General features: G+C 36.7%; 1 protein-coding gene across 2 annotated transcripts in view; it reads right to left on the minus strand.

The window, feature by feature from the left end:
- CENPP (centromere protein P) overlaps positions 1–22,080 on the minus strand; it is a 148,704-nt gene that overhangs the window by 10,791 nt on the left and 115,833 nt on the right. The gene's annotated exons all lie outside the window — the stretch shown is intronic.

Raw genomic sequence — 22,080 nt, forward strand, 5'->3', positions numbered from 1 at the left:
GTCATTTACTGTATGTATATACATGTATGATTCACAGTTTTAATCTGTTTTTGTGAGTGTTGGTTGGTGGTTGTTGGTTGGGGTTTTGTTGTTTGTTTGTTTGTTGGTTTTGTTTGTTTGTTTGTTTGTTTTGTTTTAAATGAATTCCACTACAAGCAATAGAGGAATATTTAGAAAGCAATTCATCCAGAGTTACACCATTACTGTCTACTGATATTTGGAGCAACACTTGTGGCTATTCCCTAACTCAGAGCAACGCAGAACTGGGACCTTGCTAAAAATCAACATTTCATTTTAGTTTCTAGAGCAAGGAAGTTTCTCAGCATCCCATTTACGGTAGTATCTCCTAATTGCATACTTTGGAAATCAGTGTCCAACTCCTTGCTTGATCTGCTTCTGTCCATTGTATGAGTTTGTGGTAGATGCTCACAGAATTATAGAAGGAAAAGACCCTTAAGATCATCAAGTCCAACCATAAAGCTAATGCTGCCAAGCCCACCACTAAACCATGTCCCTAAGCGCCACAAAATTGTGCAATTAGAGTGAGAAATACAATACATAATTGCTGAAGTAGCATTCTATTAATAATTTTAATACCTAGGTTCCAAGAAAAAAAAATCTGTCATTCTAACTTTCATCTATACTAAAACATATGGAACATTAGAAACACTTATTGTCACAAAAAATACTTCAGTATTTCTCAAAGGTAGCTAGCACTGCACAAAACCCACTTGATCAGCTCCACCTTCTGCACTCTACTAAAATTTTAGTTATCTCAGTATGATGCAAATCTCCATTTATTGCATCTTCTCATGCAGAGATCTGTTCATACTTAAAATGTTAAAGATGTTTTAAAAACTAATAATGCTGTATAAATTCTATTCACTTTTATACTTGGCTTTAAAGAAAAAAATATGTCTGAGTCCATATCTGTTGGATTCACAACACTGATGTTTTGGGGAGGGCTGTGTGTGCTAAAATAATATTTGCCTATTGGCCATTTGGTCATAATGAGATTCAGACGAACAAGAGACATAGAAACATGAAGAAACCTACATCAACACAGCCCTACTTGACCAGATGTATCTTTTTTTTCAGGATTAAACCCAACTATCCATGCTAGGAAACAGGTATTGCTGAAGCCTCAGCACCAAACAAAGTTCTGCATCCAAACCAACATGTCCTGATGACAAGATGCACAAGTGGGGCGTACTATGAGCTTCACAAAGCCATGTGAAGTGGTGATGCAGATAACAGTTTGGTCTGTGCCCGAAAGATAACAATGTTGTAACCTAAGGTCAAGGATTTAAATTCGAGCAAAATATGGCAATTTTCTCGGGAAACTACATCTCAGTTAAAGCATAAAGCTACAAACATTATTAGCACATCAGTGGTCAACTTTCATCAGATCATCATATGCTGAGGAAGATGGCAGCATGCTTTTATATTTGGATAAGCATAAATATCTGAAGCAACTGGGTTATGTAATGAATTCTAGCTATGAAAATAAGCTGTTATATCTACTACTGCAGGAGAAAAACTTTGACTAAACCTGCTTTTAAAACAATAAAATAGAATAGAATATCTAGAATAATAAAAGAGAAACATTTTATAAGTGTGTTCTTACATGCTCTATTTTTTTTAATGTCTACACTGAAAATTGCCTAACATGCTTTGCAAGGACTAGAATTACGCCTTCAAGTACTTAAAGAATGGCACATTGAAAGTTTAAAACATAAAGGATCTCAAAAGTCACCATGAAGTTTCTCATTTTGTGCAATTAAAGGAACTGAAACCCAGAAAAGATAATGCACTTTTCCCCTTCAAGTAAATTACACAGGATAAAAACACTGTCTTTACAAAATAGATTTATGAAGCCTCACCACTCGTAATTATGTCTCAGAATAAACACATCTTCCATCTTCCCATCTAAGTAAACATTTTACTCAAGTAAAACAGTCCTGCTGGTCATCTGTGTTATGCAAATTACACAAACCTACAAGTGTAGTTAGACCCAAAGGACACGTTTCCAAAGAGAAGCACATAAGGAACTGTAGTTCTGTCCATGTGGCAGTCTCAGCGTATCTCACACACTGCTCAGTTCCCTTCTAAAACTAAAAGCACAAGCAAGACTCCCAACATGCATGTTTCCTTTTCAGCAGAGGAAAGGAGAATTTTGGGGACAGACTTGAGGAGTAACGGTATGAATGACAGCCTGGACAAGGGAGATCTGTGCAGAAAATGTTTACCAAAGTTTCCTTACAAGCCCAGGGTATGCCCGGTTTTCTCCAGCAGTACAAGTCCAGCTAGTTACTTGAATGAGAACTGCTCTGCACCCACCTCCTTTCAGACCTGTGTTTTTTAGCAGACCAGCAGCAGACCTGTAACTCTGGAGTTACAGATCACTTGACTAAGATTCCAACTCAAATACCCCTTAAGGCTAAGTCAACACTCTACACCAGTACCTGAAAACATCTGGGAAGAAGCCTTACGCACACCAGCCCAAAGCGCATGTAGCCTTAGCAAATTCCCAATTAAGTTTCTTTGCTTTTTTTTTTTTTTTTTTTAATCTGGAGTTGATCACAGCTTCTCTTTTTTTTGACCCCTTCTCTATTTCCATTGCCATTTATTTTAATTCTTTCACATTTCCATAACATCATTTTGCATGCTTGATTAAACCATGATTCTACAGTACATGATTCACTATGTGACTACTAATTTACCATATTATTTGTATTTTTGTAATTGGATCAAGGCTGTATGTCTACAGAAGAGCTAAACCAGTATGTCAACAGGCCCAAGTACACGTATTACTGTGTCTCTTATAATGTATTTCCTCTCAATATCACTTTGTCATATGGTAACCATGTGTTTATCTGCAACTTAATTACAACAGACCGGGAATAAATTAAATACATACTAGAGGTTTATTTTTAAAAAAAGAAGAAAAATAGAATTAAATGAAAATGAAACCTCGGGAAGAACAGGAAGGGGTACATAATAAACTCATAGCAAACACAGAAGTTGCAGATGGTTTTTTGTTATGTTTTTTCTTGCTGGGAAGAGCCAAGTCTCCTCTCCATTATTTCTCTTTAAAGTTGTCGAGCCAAAAGACTTTACGAAAAATTATACTCCTGACCAATAATGTGTGCCTATTTACAAACTAATGTTTCTAAAAGTGACAGCACCAAGGTACTTTATTCCGTGTTTTTTCCTCCAGTAAACTTGCATATTGGAAGTTAGAATATGCTTCTGTGGAACAGCTGAAAAGCCTTGCAGCTCGCTCACCCTGCTTTCAGAGACCTCGCATTTCCCCGCTGGATGCCCTGGACTACCCTTAGGTTCCAAAATGTTCTTCACCTATTAATGCTGCTCTCTGGGACACAGACCCTGGCAAGCCTGAAGATCACAGTGGGCCATGGACAAGAGGCTAGAAAGGAGTCCAGAAACCAAGAATGCTGCTGCTGCCACCAGATCAGCCTCAGCGCAGTCCCGGCAGATGCAGCAACTGGAACTGACTGCCTGGACGTTGCATAGATCACAAAAGCCTGTCCTCCTTCTGGAAACAAGTCTACCACAGGCTTACTAATGGGTGTAAGAATAGACACAGAACAGGTTTGCCATCTCAGGGACAGCACACTTCCCGTTGTTTGCTCCTGTATCAGATATTACTGACTATCCACGTAAACTGAAGAATCATATCCTCTGAATTAGCTTTGGCTCTTTCTTTGTCTTTTTAGGTTTAAATAGTCCTATTTTTCCAGTTTAAAATTTTAGGTTTTTTTTTTTTGTTGTTTAACTTTTAAAATACACTGTCTTAATACTAAGATGGCCATAGAGGCATCCTCTGCATGGTTATCTGCACAGTTCCACGTCCTTACGACTTACTAATTGATTTTTTTTTTTTTTTTTCCCCTGGGAGAGCATTAACACTGCACCTAGACATTTCTTTTGGTGGAAACTCACAGTAAACCAGTAGAACTCAGTAGTCTGTTTCCTCCACAACTTTACTGACATAATAGTTTTCATTATACTGTATTTTGAAACACCTACCTCTACAGTTTATTATAATTAAACACTTCTTGATGATAAATTTAATATAAGACACTGTGTAGAAATCAGCAGATATGTCTAATTTAACAAAAGAGATACTAAGCAGTCAAGGACAGCAGAGACAAAAAAAAAAAAAAGAAGGAAAAAAGATGCCATATTACACCATGAAGAATCAACAACGTGGGAAGAAATAATCATGAGCCGATTTTTCAATAATGTGAAGGAAGCAGACTGGAGGAAAGGCACTTTTAGGAGAGAAATTAAACTAAGTTTGTGTTTTCTTCCATTACAACAGAAGCAAATTAGTTTATAGATCTTTAAATATTTTTCTGCATAGAAGATGCTACAAGTTTATCTCTAAGCCTTTTTGATGGCTTAGTAAAGTGTCCAGGATTGCATAAAGCAATTTGAATTTGGAATACCACAGAAAAGTTGATTATCAAGTGTGACCCGACTTGCTTTTATACGGTTTACATTATCAAGCTTGTCAAGACAGCAGATTTTAAACATAATATAAACAATAGCATCTGAATTTAGTTAATGACTTGGCTCTGAAGCTGTGTTAGTTTTTTTCCAAGTACCCTGATTCATTTAAAAAAAAATTTAAAATCATAGAACACAACGAAGAACATCTAGTTCATCTAAATAAGCTCAATGTTAGGCATTTAAGTTTTTAAAAGCATGACAAAGTTTTCACACAAGGTATTCAGTTTACGTTGATCATTTACTGTTGTAGTCGTTTCTTATGTTACTGTTATTATTTCATCTTGATCAAGTAGAATACAAAAAGAGCACAGCTAAGGACAAGAGTCCAATAACTACTGTTAATCAATACAACTTCTTTAATTTCTACAATTAAAAGAACAGCTGCCCATTGGTACAGAGTTCTTTGGGATATGTTATCCCTATAAAGATCACGTATCTGCCTCAGATGAGAGAATTTTTCCCTTGACTTCATTAGTCAGCGAGTCACTTCATATAACAAGCCAGTAATTACCATAAACCCAATATACTCAAAATATATATTACCAATTGTCGTTTGGCATCAACATTTTAATCCCTCCCCCAAGTTTTTTTGTACTATAGACTCTGCAGAGAGAAACTCAAAGCAAGAAGGATGGCACCCAGTAGAGGACAGAAAAAAAATACTCTAATAGACGTCAGCTATTACTTACTAACACTGACTGCCCATTAGTAGACCAACTATAGGAAAGGTACTTGGACTCTTGTTCAAATAAGGCTTAGAGAACCGCCTTTCTGAAAGAGTCTGAACAGTTATTCACTTCTAAGTGGGCAAATATTTATCCTACCTGTTAAGGACACATATGTCCATAGACCCACCTCAACGTCTAAAATACCAGTTTTCACTTCTCACCAAGAGATATAAACTGTTTAAGAGTTCAATCTCTTGTCACTTAGAGCAAACTGTCCAACACCAGAAAGGGTTTGGGTCAATTAGTAGCTGTCAAATCTGCTTGTACTATCACCTTGATATCTTAAGAAATTAGTAGCTATATTGTAATCTTTACTGGACACCAGTGACAAAGATGCAACCTGCATTTGCACAAAAAAACCCAAAGAACTTCTTATGTGACTTGCAGTCAAGAATAAAGATATGCTTCCTTTCTAGTTCCACCCAGATCTGATATCAGTGGATGAACGACAATGTCCACAGCGTAATTTCCTACTCCATGTAGTACAATACTTTTCATTTATCTACATACCAAAAGGACCAGATTTTTCCTTACACATATGCAGCTATGTATGTAAAATGCATTCTTGTATAAATCAGTGCTTATTTTCAAATAGCATTGTGTTACATTATTATTTCCCAGCATCAGAAAAAGGTTTAACATCTGCATTAGGTGAAAAGCAAAGCTTTCCATAAAAACGCTGTAGATACATTAAAATCTTTGCCACAGAACACCCTCTTTCAATGGTTCTACAAAACATTACATTTAGGACAGTCTCAAAAATTTGCCACCTAGCAGCTTTCATTTGTCTGGTTATTAATATTTACCAGTTGCCTCAAATATTGTGCTTATGTGAAAATAAATATTAACATGAAATGCTAACATGCCCATTGTTATCAACAAGAGAAGCAGCCAGTCCAGTTGAAAAGACCCTGGAAGCTTTAAACCCACTGAATTCCTTTCACATAATACGCAAATATAGTTCTTCAAATCTGGTTGTCAAAAGCATGACATTTCAGTTTATCAAACACATTCTTAGTATAAACAGGAGTGACACAGGAAATATTCTTGAGAAGACCAAAGCATCTAAAAGAAGAGATTTATAGTACACAAAAACATGTAACAATTTATAATTATTGTATGTGTAAGGGTGTAAAGTTGTCAATCCACTGATAAATAATGGTCTCATAAAAATGGTCAGCTATCAAACTTACTACTAAACTACTTTGACAAGAAAGCAGCAAAAACCCAAAGAACAAAACAAGAAAAAATAAGAAACTCATTATGCAGAAAAACTGTAACACTATTCACTCTGCAACTTTGTGGTGTGCTTTAGACTAAGTCTCTCAGAACAAGGATGATTTTGAATAAAATATTTGTATACTGCCAAGTAGAAAAGAATTTAGGGCAGTGCTGAGAATTCTTTAGTGTATCCACTAGGAGAAATCACATGCAGTTGCCAAGCAAAAACATATTCTTATGCTCCACCTTATTTGGTTTTTAAATGCCAAAGTTGCAGTCACCAAGAATGTACCATGATGTGTGTGCATAAATATTTGTTTTATTGCTAGGTACTGCTAAAATACAAAGAAGTAATAGTAATACTAATACTAGCTGCCAGTGTAATTCACTCACTTTCAATGCAAGCCCCAGGCATTTTTTAATTTGAATTTAAATGGCTGGTATTGCAGAAACATTTCAAACAACTGTTGGTAACAATAAATTTTGTTCTTGCAGAAAAAGTCCAGTTGAAAGAAAATTATCTTACAGCCTAATGTTCTCTTTTTTTCTTCCTCAGTTTTTCACAGTTTAATCCTCCTGTGTTTTTAAAACTCTAAGGAAGTCAAGTAACACAAACATTCACGCATATAAACCCAGCGCATATTTAAAACTTTCCTTTTCTCAGTTGTTTACCAAGAAGATTAGTTCTAACTCAACAAGATAAAGCTGTAGAATGATGACGTTTGCAGTGTGGGTACTGGAGCACCAGCCTGGGCCAGAACGTGCTTTTACACTGCTGGATTTGAGGAAGCAGAAATCGCCTTCAAGCCCTCTAGTCCCTGCCTGCACTCCTCCCAATTTTCTTAACAAACTCTCCCCGCAGCTACCGACACTTTTCCACACAAACAAATGGCAAAACACCACTGTTTGGCGGGAGCTACTGGCGACGCCAGATGGAAGGATCGTGGATCTAGACTGTGGCCTGACTTCAGGACTCCTGGAATTCAGCATGCTTTGCAAAAGGACAGAGTTCGTAATGCATGGCATATAGCAACGCGTTGCTTTGATTCAAAGTGACATGCTCAGCAGTTCCACAATCATTTGGGTTGTTAGTAGTCAGTTGAGGAAGGTACAACTGATGCCGGGGGTAGTTATCTTTTTTCTCCAGTATTAGCAGGTCAGTGAAAGGGGCATGCCCTTCAGGCTCTGAACTGGGTGGGTACTCAAAATTGCAAGTTTCTTCACGAAGAGCAACATTTTATAAGATTTTATCATATCATTTCAATATAAGCAACAGTGCACACATTTCCAGCATTCATGCAGCCATTACAGCATCTATAATTATTTCAGGTATTTTAACAGGACAATGTAAAGTCATATGAGAAGCACGAAAAAGCCATTTTATTGGATTTTATTGTATGCACATGGAGAAAGAGGGAGAGAAACAACAATAACAAAGAGGAAAAAAAAAGATGAAAAGTTAAAAAAAGAGGGGAAAATGGGCAGGTATAAATGAGCAAAGAGTAAGATCAAAAAGATTTATAGTAATGGACAGATGAGTAAAAACAGTTCAAAAAAAAGGAAATTAAAGCAACAAACAAAAGGAAGATTTTGCATTTCCAGAACGTAAACATGTAGTTATTCCCAGCTCGTTTAAAAAGATGAGGATTTGACACTTGAAGACAGGCTACCTTTCCAAACTGCAGCCGAGTCTCATAGCAGGAACTGTAAGGTATACACAATCCAATCGTTCAGTAGGAAAAATCTGAGCCGAAAGGCAAGCACTATAGTGTTATTTAAGAAGCACTTCTGGATTACTTCAATATTCGTTTTTTCCCCTGTAGAAAGACCTCTGGATGACTCTTCCAAAACACACTGCAAACTAACATTTGAGGCCTCCAGCATATTCTTCATCTTTGGCTTTTTCTATTCCCAGCCCCCCCACCCTCTCCCATTTTGGAATCAGCTCTTGCATTAGCATTTTCTCGCAGCTGCCCCTGCCAGTACAAAAGTAGCACTGTCTAGACTACGTACATATTTATACCTCTTAAAAATATTTCGAATGATAGCTCTACAGTGCTTATAACTCCAAAATCACATTTCTCTTTTCTAACATATCCTGTTGCCCTATGAATTCACAATTACTTTCTCCAACAATTCAATCATTAACTCATAGAATCTTTGTTGCTAATTTCCGAGACAAAGATGTCATAACATTCAATTACCAAAGTACTTGCTGTGAATATACCTTAAAAAAAAAATCTCTAAACTCTCTGAAACAAAACCAGCAGACACTTCTGACAAAATCAGGTTTTTATTCTGCCTTGTCCAACAGTCATTACGTAAAACAAGTAAAGGCCATGAAATATAGAAAAAGGAGCAAACAGATGCCAATGCTTGCTCCAAAATAATAGTATAAGAATCACACACAAATATTCCTTTGCTCTTCCCAACTGCTTTAATAACTGGTGTAGTATGCAGAGGAGAAAAAAAAAAAAAGCCTTTTCCAATGAGTCAGTCACCCAGTTGAAATACTGTTATCTTTTCATTTATTTTCGCCCTACTGTTAGTCATGCTAACATTCTTTAAGCTACTGGTAAAAACTCAGTACTGGATGCAATTCCATTTTCATTTTGTTATGTAGGTGTACTTTGGTGACAATACTTCCCATTTGTCTATCTCAATTATTGAAAACTTAAGTTCATGCATGCTTGCAGAACAAAACAAATGCTACCCTTATTCTAATACTTTGTTGAGCTGTACTGCTGGGAACAAGCTCACAGTGCATTATCATATGGAACATGCTGAGCATTACCGCAGATGGATGCATTAAGTTAGTATTAAAAGCACCAGTTCCTGGATGCAGGTGAATACTTACTTCATTTATGAATTGTTTTTCATCCCATAAGAACAAAGTACAGATGTTAATGACAGCCACTTCATTTTACAGCACGGAAAACAGACAGAAAAACCATTTTACTTATTTAATTAAATTTGATGAGAAAAACAGGTTTTGTCTTGGTTGAGAGTTGCTGCTCTAACCAGCAGGCAGTTAGGTCTGCTCGCTTTTCCTATCACTGAATTATGAATACAAAAATGAAAGAAACCTTTTCCAGATTTTGGATGTTTTAGAATTATTTTTTAAATATCAAGTACTAATCTTAGGTTAACACTACTTTGTAGGACACAGTAGCTGAAAAAATATACACTTTACAGTAAGAAAATCAAAATCAAACAGCCTGCACCCCCAACAACTCCCAAGCTCCCTGAAGTTATAGATAAAAAAAATATATGATTTTAAATTATGACACTCAAAGAGCTGCTAAGATGATGACTCTTGTGCTAAAATATGGTTTCTTTAATCAAAGATTTTTAATACTTGTTAGTTAAAAAATAACATACTCCATTGCAAGTTGATGGCTTGTTTTATAGCACAGCTTTGAGCTAGCTTCAGTGAACTCAATCTTTTAAAAATTCACTCATAAAAAGAAAAAGGGCAACTAAACCTTTTCAGACACTTAAACAGTTAGAGCAACCCAAGTTATCTTGCAACCGATGTGCTTGTAAAGCAGTACAGAAGCAGCAAAAATCTTTTAAAGTAGAAAATAAGCAACTAATAAGGAGAAAATAAGTTAATCACACTCAGCTGCTGCAAACATTGAGTATACTCCAATCTGTCACTGAAATAATAAACAAATGTTACTATAAACAAGTGTTACTCATACAACATTATGTCCCCAAATATGGTCTATATCATCTTAAATTCTCATTACTACACTTTCTACATCCTAGTATTTTCTTACTTGTGAGAATGGAGTAAGAAACTACAGCTTTACACACCGTTCACTGCAACTTCTGCAGGAGTATGACATTTACCAATGCATTACTTTACAGACTCATTTCCGATCATTCATTTTTTCCATTCATTTCAGTTGGGCCGATGGATGCCCAAGCACAAGATTAGGTAGCTACTCTCTTGAACTGTGTTAGAATAAAATTGCCTGACAAAACAGTGCCTCAATAATTGGCCTTTTTTTCTCAAAATGATTGCCTATGCAGCAATGGGTCTGATTAGCGGATACACGTGATTTAGACCCACTACAGCTAATTCAAGTGCCAGTAATAGTGATGTCGTAAGAGCCCAGCCGCCTTTGGTGGCCTGCTCACTTGGGTAGCTCAGTCAGTACAGTCACTGCTGGTATTTCAGCTAGCCAGTTAAAGCTAATATGGGCACGTCAACACACTCCGCAGTGACATTTCTGCAAGTTATGCAGAGCTCCAATGCTGTAAACTTGATCTGATATCATTTAAGTGAAGCTCATAAAACAGAAATATTTTCATAAGAAACTATGAAATTATTTTTTCTGCTGTTCAAATATCCCAAAGTAAAGCTGAAAGGTAACAACGCCACACATTCTCTACAGCTCGCTCTCTATATTATTTATTTTTTTACAACACCCACCACCCACCCTCCCCGCTGAAAACAAATTTGCCAGGTTAAAACACATATCAACAAAGGGGTACCCGAAAGATCATTAATTTCACAGAAAAGATACATACAATTACTCTGAACTGTTCTCTTAAAATTATTGTACGTATTTTGACACTCCACTCTTTCAGCAGAAATAAAGGGCTCTTCACATACAGAATAGCCATTAACCGGTTCCTTCCATGCTCACTAGTTTTACTCTACATTAATTACATTAATATAAATAGAATTACTAACAGTTTAAACTTGTAGGTGATGGAGTAAAATCTCACTTCATCCCAGTAAATAGTAGATAATGTACCTTTGTTCCACACGTGGTATACCATAATCAGGCAATCATTATTCCTTGAGACAAATGATTTGCAAAAACTCTCTTGCTCTCACATGCATGACATATGGACAACTGTGCCATATTAAAATTACAAATTATAAAATAACAAGGCAGAGTAACATCAGTTACAATTGGTCTGCTATGTGTGGAATATGTTTCCATGGTTTTCAGGTCTTTAGAATACAGAAGCTGAGGAAAAGAGTTAAATTCCACACACAGAAGAGAAAAATTATACCAATAAGAAGCACTCTACTTGAAGCAGAACTTCAAGTAAGCAAACCTCAAAGATTTTTATAAAATTTAACAATTATTGAAAGAGGAAAACCCACTTATCCATCACACTAACACAGATTGGAACTAACCTGTTAGACAGGTTGTGACTAACGTGTACAAGAAAACTCTGAAAAGCTCTTGAGTAAGTCATGTCTCAGTGTGTAGGATCAGTAAATAGTGGCCCTGGGGCATAAACGCTACCCAGCTGCCAACCCCTACAGGTCATCCAATCCTTCCAGGTCTGGGATGAAGATGGACTAGAGGCACAGTTCTGTACAGAGCACAGATCATTCCAAGAAAGAAGATAAATCTAATAAAAGTGCTGAGTCATTAAAAGCTATTGAAGAACACATAGGATGATTCAAACCATTCCCTTCAACGCAGTGGGAGATGGTGTTTTATTTCTTGCTTAGGATAAAAAGTAGCTTGTTTCAGGCAGTTTCTGGCAGAACAGATAGTTATCTTAGGTTATTTCTGTACGGAGATGCACTGTTTTAAAGTGTGGTTTCATAAAAGAAGTATCCAGGGACAGCATACGCTATTTCCATCCTGCTGCCTCTCCACCAGCTAGCTACTGCCCCCTCAGCGATGCCCGCAGAACTGCCTGAGTGGCTGTGCCCTGTGTCAGAGCAGAAAGCAAAACCTATGAAAAAACCAGCATTAGTTCTCTCAATATGACTAATAGCCCAGCCACAAAGCCGGTAGCAGGATAACAATCTGGAGAGAGCACACCCAGCACTCAGAGGAACGCAGAGGACTGCCACTGAAGAGTTCAGCTCCTCACACGGGTGTTTCACTCAAACAGCCGCCGTACAGCGAGCACGCGGGGAGAGAGTAGCTTCAGTGCTTCTCTAAACACTTGAGCGTTCAAACTGGCTAAAGGCAAATACCCTTAGGTTAAAAGCTCTGCCCAACATCCGTATGGAACTGCTCCCTAAGCACTAGTGCCAAAAGACAAAATACCTTTGGGAAAAAAAGGAGCTCTGGGTAAGAACAGTGACCGGTATCTCTCAAAGTCAGGCTCGTCTGGGCCACCCTGAGACTGAGTGAGTTTTTAGATATGACATCAGCAGAAAACTTGTGGTGTTTCTGTTACTACAATTGAACAGTATTTCAGTACAGAAGTGATTTTTCGCCAGATTGCCATTTTCCAAAAGAAATAACTTGGTTTTGAAACAAAAGGCCCCACGCTGTGCAAGCATTTAGACACAGGATAGCGCAAGACCTCAACCCGGTTGTGAGACTCGGTAGATAGGACACGCTGACACAACAGCAACTGTCAGTCAAGAGGGAACCCCCTCATGCTGTCTCACCAGTCCCCTCCTCAGCTGCAAGCTTCTCCTCATTATCTGGCACCATCAAAAGAAAACTTGGTGTTTCAGAAGTCACTCTACTTGTTCTTCAAGTCATTTGACAAGGCCTCCAGCTAACAAAGGAAAGGGAATACAAAGGATTTACTGCAAAGGACAGAAATTATGATAAAAAGGTAACCCAGACAAGTCCTTCTGAGCTCTGAAAAAAACCCAACACCGCTAATGTTCTACTTCAACAAGACAGTTTATACAGAGCACAAACACAGTAATCCAGAATAACATATCCCGTTGAAACGGCTTACTGTTTGTTATTTTGTACAAGATGACACAGAGGGAATTGTGCTGGAGTTTCGGGAAATATGCAACTCTTATTCTGCAGAAGTTTGGCCACAAATATTAGTCAGATCCTAAAGCAAACATAATCACTTCATGAGGTGTTTTCAACTTGTACTCAATCCTGAATTTTCTGCACTGCGGAATTATACATCTCTAGAAATGTGATAATCATAAGAATACCAATATGGTGTTAAAAAGTAGATTTAAAAATTAGTCATGTGTATATTCCTGCCATTTTTCCCCTTCAAATTCTCACTGGTAGCACACTGCAGAATTGTTGTACAAATAATTTATGCCATTGTCCACTAATTCACCCAAACAAACCATTTCATGACACTACTGGTGATGGAGAAAACATGAATCAACAAGCAAAGACAATTAATTTTTAGATTTAAAAGGAAACCACAAGCAAACTTTTGTTATTTTCCTCAAAGTGTCTTCTTGTACCAGCTGCCAACAAATCCTTCTTTTTGACTAAAAAGCTTCAGAATATTTGTGTCCTCAGTTTACATCTCCTTCCTGAGACAGCCTCTCAGTGGAGAGACATCCTGTTACTAATTTCCACTTAATATGAAAACCAATGTGAAACCATCTCAGGCAACAAACAAAAGTAATATAAGAAGCAAGCCACAGGAACTCAACAATACCAGATGAAATCTCAAACCAACATTTTTATCTGTAAAATCAAGTATTGACTTTCTTTCTTCACTTCTGATACAATTTAAGATGCAACAACATACTCTGTGAATTGCAGTCACTTTTAAGAGTATCCAGTGTTCTATATAGACACATTTTTTTTGCAATTTTGCCTACAAATGGGAAGTGCAACCAAGCAGAACTAAGCCAATGGGAAGCAAATAATTGCTTTGACAAGGGCAAACAAATAAGGACTGTTAGTATAAATACAGATTCTTATTTTTAATGAATTTAAACATTCTATTTTCAGTATTTACGCGCAAAGTCATACCAATTTTCTATATTTAAAAAAAAAAAAAGATATTTTAAATATGTTCATTTTAGTCCAATCTGTTTAAATGGTTTAAGAGAAATGCTGTCTCTCTGCTCTGGGTATGATGTGCATGCCTATTGAAGAAAATTGAACTGTATATAAGATGCAATGACAGGACATGAACAAAGGCTTATAGGAGGCTTACATCTGCCTGCCAGAAACTTAGCAACTGTTTAGGTTGCTATGACCTCCCCCAAAACCCTCTTCTGAACCATTCTCAATTCTTCATACTTTACAGCAGAAAATAATCTTTATGAAACAAATAAACAAGAGAAAAAACACTTAGGGGGTATTTCTGAGCAACAAGAACTGAAGAGAGAACTTTACTAGTAACATTCTGATAAATTTAATGGGGTGGGGTTTCCTCAGAACAGAAAAGCTTATGATGTCTGAAAACATTAGAGAAATGTATGTCTTTGATATAGATTTATACTCCCATAATTAAATCGGCACTCACCAAAATTAAGATCCAAGACTACAAAATTACAGGAAAATATTGACATAAATAGACTTCAGTTTATACAAAGTTTGAAGACAGCAGAAATGAAAGATAATATTATGTGAACTATGGCAAGGACAAAAAACCCAACCTCCATCTTTTGTATTTATGCTGCAAAATATGATTATCTTAAAAAAGTCAGAAACCTCAAAATTATATTGATGAGTAACAATACTCAATACTGGCACATGAGAAAAACCAACCCCCAAACCAAGTTTATTGGGCTATTTAAGACACACAGAAGACATGTTCAGTTTCCATAATGAATATTTTGGAAAACTACAAGTCAGCAAATAGCTGAAATATAATTGGCCAATATACAAGGAAGGGTCAACATTTGAACCTGAAAAAAAAAGAAGTGATGCTATTTGAAAAGAAAGACAGGACAGTGAAAATCTTACACCTTTACTTACAAGGATCAGGGTTTTAAAATTATATTTATTCAAGCTAGGTGGACAACTTGCTTTGGAACAGGCTCTAGACAATGAAATAATAACAATTCTACAGTATTTCTTCACCAACTCACATAGAGGCAGTATGTGTAACACACTGGCCTCAAATTTCAGGTAGCTGCTGAAGGAAGGGTTTGCAAATTATTTCCATCTGTCTGTTCAATGGCATTCTATATATAAAGTGAGAAAAACATATCTCAAACTAAAAATGGTGCTGTGGAGTTGAATGGAAACATAACCAAGAGGCACTGAGTTGTGGCAGTAATTAGTGTCTTGAAAAATGTTAATACTAATTAATATTAAAATGATATATATTCCATTCAGTTCAGTGAACAACTGGAATTGGGCTGCAGCTACAGCTGAAAAGTAAGCTTTTAAAAATGTGAATAAATCCTAGCTACATACACCTCATCGCAAATTTTGGTTTATTCCCACCTAAGGAAGTACCCAATGTTTTTTGCAATGTATTATTAGTATTTTTAAATATGTGAGGAAAAATCTGGTTTTAATATCTCTTAAAGTTTCCCAGGAACATTTTTCCCTTCTCTCATGTTTTTTTCTTAGGGATATTGGTGACCACTGATTACAAAAAGGAATGCAGTAACTGCTATAGGTTTTAGAAATGCAGTGTACTGCCAATCCCAAATTCCCCATCTCATGTTTTGTGCTGACTTTAACAGTTATAAATTTACTTTTTTCCCCATTGCTATTTTTTTTCCAACTATAAACTTGTGTGTTATATTTAAAAAAAAGAAAACACAAAACCAACACATCAGTAAATTCAAAGTTTAGGATTCCATCTGTTTCTGATCAAAACCAGCCAGCAACTGCAAAGATCCATCATGACAACTAAGAGTAAAGCAATTTAAAAACTTCATTTTTAAATTAATTCTTTTATTTTATTGAAAGGTTAAAAAAATGCTGCTGTAATTTTCAGTACTGACTCTTTTCTTTCAAATTCCTGAACAAAACAGAAATAGCTTTAAATTCCTGAATGAGGATGTGTTTGACTCACAGAAATAATATTTTCATTAATGTTTCAGGAAAAAAACTAAATAATGGATCCAACATCAATACAGCGCTTCTCTAAATAACATAGTAAAATAGGAGGCATAAGGAAATGTGTATTAACAATAATGTGAGAAAGCCCTATTAAAAATAAGGATGACTGTGGAACGTTTCAAGCTCCAGAACGTACCTTTTTCTTGGTACCAGGTGAGACATGGTAACAGGTGATAGTGTATTGAGGTGGGTTTTTTTCCCCCCAGATAAGGAAATTGATAAATTGTACCCTAAGGAATGCACACATGTGGCTATTGCTCACCTATGGCACCGCTAGGAAGATACCAGGAAGGATTTCAGGACACTAAAAATAACAAAAGGAGAGTACTATATATGCCGGTGGCCCACCCTGATCTGTTGTGCCACTAATCAGACTGCAACATAAAAAAGGCAGAATATTGCAGAATTAAAAAGAGGGGACAGGTAGTATCAAGTTTTCCCTTGATGCTCAAGAGAAAAGTGACAGGGCAACCATATTATAATTACTAAATAGAAGTATAAAGTCTGCAAAACTGGACCAATAAGGAAGTATAAACCTTGGCAAGCTATATATTTTGAAGTGGCTGAGAAAAAAACTTGTGAGGGGAAAAGGGAGGAAAAAGAATATAGGAATATAAGCTAAAGCAAATAATGTGATCAGGGCTGTTCAGGGGCACCCTAGGACACAGCCCTGCACCTGATCATACAGCCTGAAAAAGAGCAGATCTGTTTATGTTCTGATCATACTTGTGTCTGACTGCCTTTGGCGGTCAGAAGGACTTGGGGTGCTCTCTCTGGCATTGATGGGTGTCCTGAAAGGTGGTGTAAGCGCCTTTCTAGATTCAAGTGTCTAACAGTGCCATAATGTTTTTGGTTTTGTTTTCTAATTTTTCTGAATAATTACTAATGTTGTATATGCTGCTTTGGCTGGTACTGAGTATTGAGCAGATATTTTCATTTGCAAGCCCTGTGTAAAGACCAAGGTGGAAGACACTAATACCAAGGCAGTCATGTCACCTTTGGAGGTGCTTCACCTAAGGTTTAGCTAGTGACAGTAAGGAGAGGAATTCCTAAGATTCAAGGGACCTATGCCACTTGCCTTGTCAGGATATCTTGCAGGACATATCCTACAAGATAAAACCTCACTGGGTCTACTACAGGTATCTATGATAAAAGAAAAATGCTGAGGAACTTAAGATATGACTAACAGGTAACCAATGGACGGCTTCAGCAAAGGTGTTGCAATCTGGAAGACAAGAAAAAACTTGTGTAAAAAGAAACAAAGCAGCGAAATCCCCTTATTTTGTTAGGGTACTAAGAGGAACTGAAATGGTGACAGACATGCTACCTATATGATGAGACACTGAGCAAGGAAGGATAGGTCACACTCTGTGTAGATACCGTAAGAAAAAAAAAACTTATTTTCATCCAGTAACAGATATACATAGTCATGCAGATGTGGACTTTCCAACATTTGTATGTATTTCTCACAATCAATTTATAATTGCAGAAATCAGAACATTTCACAGCTTGACGTCTTGCAAAGAACATCATGTTGTTCCTTAAATACTGTTCAAAAAGACAACATCAACATATAGTGTAAGATACACATAAATCATTAACTAAATACAAACATATGTAAAATACTCTCAGATAATTCTGAAATAACCTTAAAATAAAAAATAAGTGGAGACATATTACAATTAACTAGTTTTTTTTACGTTTTGGGGGAAGATATCCAGATAACTTTTTATTTGGGGGGGTGTGCCAGGAGGGGGAGAATTAATGTCAATAAAATCGCAAATCTATACATTTACTCCACATGCACAAGTTCCACAAAAGTTCAAGTACTCAGAATCAGTAACACCACAGGCCTATCATTTTGGGCTTTTTTGTACAAATTACAGAAACAGTATGTCATTACTTAAAATAAGAGGGGATTGACACTTTCCACTTATACAATTTTCATCTTTTTAGTCAACATTTTATCTGTTTTACTCCGAAACATAGCAAGAAAAAGAAAAAAAAAAAAAAGACATCTCCAAAACTTGTACTGCATGGCTGCTGTAATATGTTGTCTGAACCATCATAACTTGGCAACTCATCACTAGCAAGGAGTCAGCCCTACAAATAATCCTCACTAAATTCTACTTAAAGAGCTCTCAGAGCCAAGAGCACTCAAAGAGCCAACAAAGTCAGCATGAAAACACATTGCCTTTTCTCTAATCTTGTTTAGAATGGAATAAGAGAACAAAAAAAGTTATATACATCAATTTGAAGCAGCATTGATTTTATTTTTTTTTAAAGCCTACTTGAATGTCATCTTAAATCATATTTTATAACCAAGCATGCCATATACCCTTCTGAGCCACTTCCAAATTCCTTAGTGCTTGCTAACCATTAATAGAAATAAAAGACTGGTTCTGCCTGGAGAAAAGATGCCTTAGGGAAATTCTAAGAGTAACCTTGCAATATCAAAGAGAATACAAAGCACAGCTCTTTATGGAGGTGCATCCTCAAAAGGATGGGAGATAAAGAAAAATTGTTTCTCAATGGTAGTCAGGAATTGGGACTGACAGCTAAGAGAAGTTGTGTAAGTGATCTTTGATGCCTTTCAAAAACCAACTGAACAAAAACCTGGTCTGAATTCAGCCTTCACCCTGCTTTGAGCAGCAGGTTGGACTAGATGACCTACACCACCTCTGAGTACACTCATAGTAAGTTAAGAAGGTTAATTTAAGCAATACTGTAAGTTATCAATCACTGTCTAAGATAAATGCATTCTTTCCTCCAGTACGATAAGCTAGGTTACACCTGGCATTAAACTGGCTCAGTGAAGGCTATTCATGTTCTATTCATGTTTTGTTTGGCCATTATGTGCAGATAAAAGATTACATTTTTAAAAGCTATGAAGGAGAACTTCAACTCCTCTTTCTATACTCAGAGATTATCTCTCAAATTTCCACTCTTAAACTGACCCATCCCAGATGCTTAACTTTCTTAAGAATTTTTCTTTTCTTTTTCTTTTTTCTTTAACATGTCCTCCTTATATTCTTTCAGCCTGTTGGCTTGCTTTGATGACTAAGGCATTTTCAAGACAATTAAGAAACAGATGTTGTTCCTCCTGTTTCAGCATGCTCCATGTATCTAAGTGACCTTTCAGACAGAATTTGAAAATCTGTAAGCCTCTTTCAACACCACAAATTCTATTATATTAACATATACTATAATTTCTCCCCCTGTGAGATTTAGAACAGAACCACAGTGAACATAAGTTTTCCCTCCCACTATTCATTCCTGTAGGAAGAAGCGAAACTGATAAAAAGAAAAATAACAATAGTAATATTGTACACTGACTAATACTTCTTGCAGTGAAAGGAAAAGAGGCCACTGCTGCCCTCAGGAAACTCAGAAAAATTAGAACTTGATGTTGTGGAGAAACAATGTAGAAAGCTATGCTTAGAGGACTAAGAAAAAACAGTGGCAAAAGAGACTTCTTTTGCCACTCGTACTTTGTAAGTAATTCTACAAGATGACAAAATATTATTCTCTGTTTCATAAATATTCTTGTATCCCTTCATGGTATAGGACTAGGTATCAAAAGCAAAGTTTTATCTGTTATTAATGTCTGAGAAAATGACTGCAAACATACAGATGCAGAGGACAGCAATACATTATTGATGTTATGTGTAGTTCCTAAAATAAATCTATTGAATATATACGTCATCATGAAGCGAGTTTGTGCTTCAACTCACCCTGTGCCAAGAACACGGATACTTAAAGAATACCTCTTTTTGGTAAAAAGGGCTGTAGTTACACTATGGTGAACAAGTTGTGTTGGGATAGCAGAAGCGAGTAGCCTACTGTTGCTCTAAATTGCCATAACTAGGCTGCTTCACAACATGGAGATAAGGTATATTCATATGATATGGCTAGCTTAAAAAAGCACACGTGGTCTTATACACTTCCCTAGTGCAGTTTTTAAAAGATTCTAACTATTTCATTGCTACTTAATGTGGCAAGAGATCACAGACACTCAAGTAGAAATAGGGAACCCATTACTAGAAATACCTCAAATTTAAAACAATACTTTATACCAGTATAGGGGTGCAAGAGTATTGCTGTCATCTAATAGGTACAGTTAGAGATGTTATAACCAGTATAAACAAGCCTGATGCCAATCTAAATTCTAAGCCTTCTTTTTCACTGAAGACTTCTTGAATAATTTCCATTGGATAATTTCAGCAAAGTAAGAGGGAAAGCCTTGTCCCTCTAAAATAACAAGCTATAAGGAAAAAAGATCAGCCTAGATTTTATGAAGAATCCATGCCAGAGGCTCCAGGCTTCCAGATTCATCTCACACATCCTTATGGCTCTTGCTCAAGCCACAGAGCAACAGTGCTCTTGTGGCAGTTTGCCATAAGATATAAAATAATAAAAAGTCATTTTAATTATTAGTCACTGCTGTATACTCTTAGTCTCCTCTCTCCTAAAGGAGACCATCCCACATTAAGGCATCTTAATAAACAATAACATTTATATTGCACAACTTATTCAAACGACTGGCCATGCGTATGAGACAGGTGGGCATTAACAGCACGTATGGACAGAGCAGATACTGGCAACTCTGCTCTCAGAGTGAATTGTTCACATAAACACTGTAAATATTAGGTCCCTGAGGATACTACAACGTTTTCCTCTCACACAGAAATTACCTGAACTGCATATGTCTGAAATAATTCGCAAGGCCATCCTAGTCCAAGGTTTTAGACAAATAATACAGCACTTTTTCATTAGTTAAGACAGGCAAGTTTGCATGGAAGGTTTTAATGTAAATTACAGTCTTAAAACAACATTTAGTTATTAATCGTACATATATTTAAATCTTACTGGAAGGCAGTAGCTGACATCCTTTTTCGAACACTACTTTTACAAATTAAAAACCCCCCTAACACTCTAGATATCAGGTAACCATGGGACACTCTTTAGCAGCTCCCACAATTTTCAAACGTTATTGTTCGTTGTAGGGAAGTGTAACGCCATTTTCATGAAGAGGGAGCTATGTCCTTAGAGATACCTCAGATTGTCTTTATTTCTTCCTTAACTAAAGTTGAGAAAAAGATAAGCAAGGGCCCCACAGGCATTCTGTTTCATACTAATGGCAGGTTCTACTAAAATCACAAAGCCACGTTCCAGGTAACTAGAGGGATGAAGGACAAGAACAAACTAGATGATTTGTTCAGTACAACAGGCTTTTGTTCAAATATTTTAACTTCACTGTGTGTAACAGAAATGCCAGATGGCACTTCAGTTTGGTGTGCATATTAAAGGAGAGCAGTGATTTAAAGGGGGCCACAAGGAAGGCTAAACATGGAAACCACCAGAACTATAATGCGTCCAGGACTTTTACTCGCATATTAGAAGCAATAAAATTATCAGAGGAAGGGTTTGCTTACCAGCAATCGCTTGCTGTGCAAAACCCAGACTATGGAATACACATATAACAGATGAAAAGATTGTTTCAGATCCTTAAAAGTAGCAAGCCTTTGTGCCTCACTGCTCATGCTATCTGTTTTAGAGAAGTCTAGATACTGATTCAATAACACCTTAAGAGAGCCTTCTAAGCCTCTGCTTAGAGGATGTGGGATTTTCACTTTATGATCTAGCAGGAGCCAAGGCGGTGTCCCACTCAGTTCTGGAAAGCTGCTGGAAGATGTTGACCTTTCAAAAAATACAGAGATGACACAACCTAAAAAGTCCAGCTTTAAGGATTTATTAGAATTCAACAACCAGAGATGCCACATCCGAAGCTGATGCATTAAACCAGAGCTTCACTTGCACAAAGGCCAGCCAGATCCCCTGTAATGGCC

Source organism: Athene cunicularia (genome assembly GCF_003259725.1).
Source record: "Athene cunicularia isolate RWA chromosome 12 unlocalized genomic scaffold, athCun1 chr12_part1, whole genome shotgun sequence".
NCBI classification, from domain to species: Eukaryota; Metazoa; Chordata; class Aves; order Strigiformes; family Strigidae; genus Athene; species Athene cunicularia.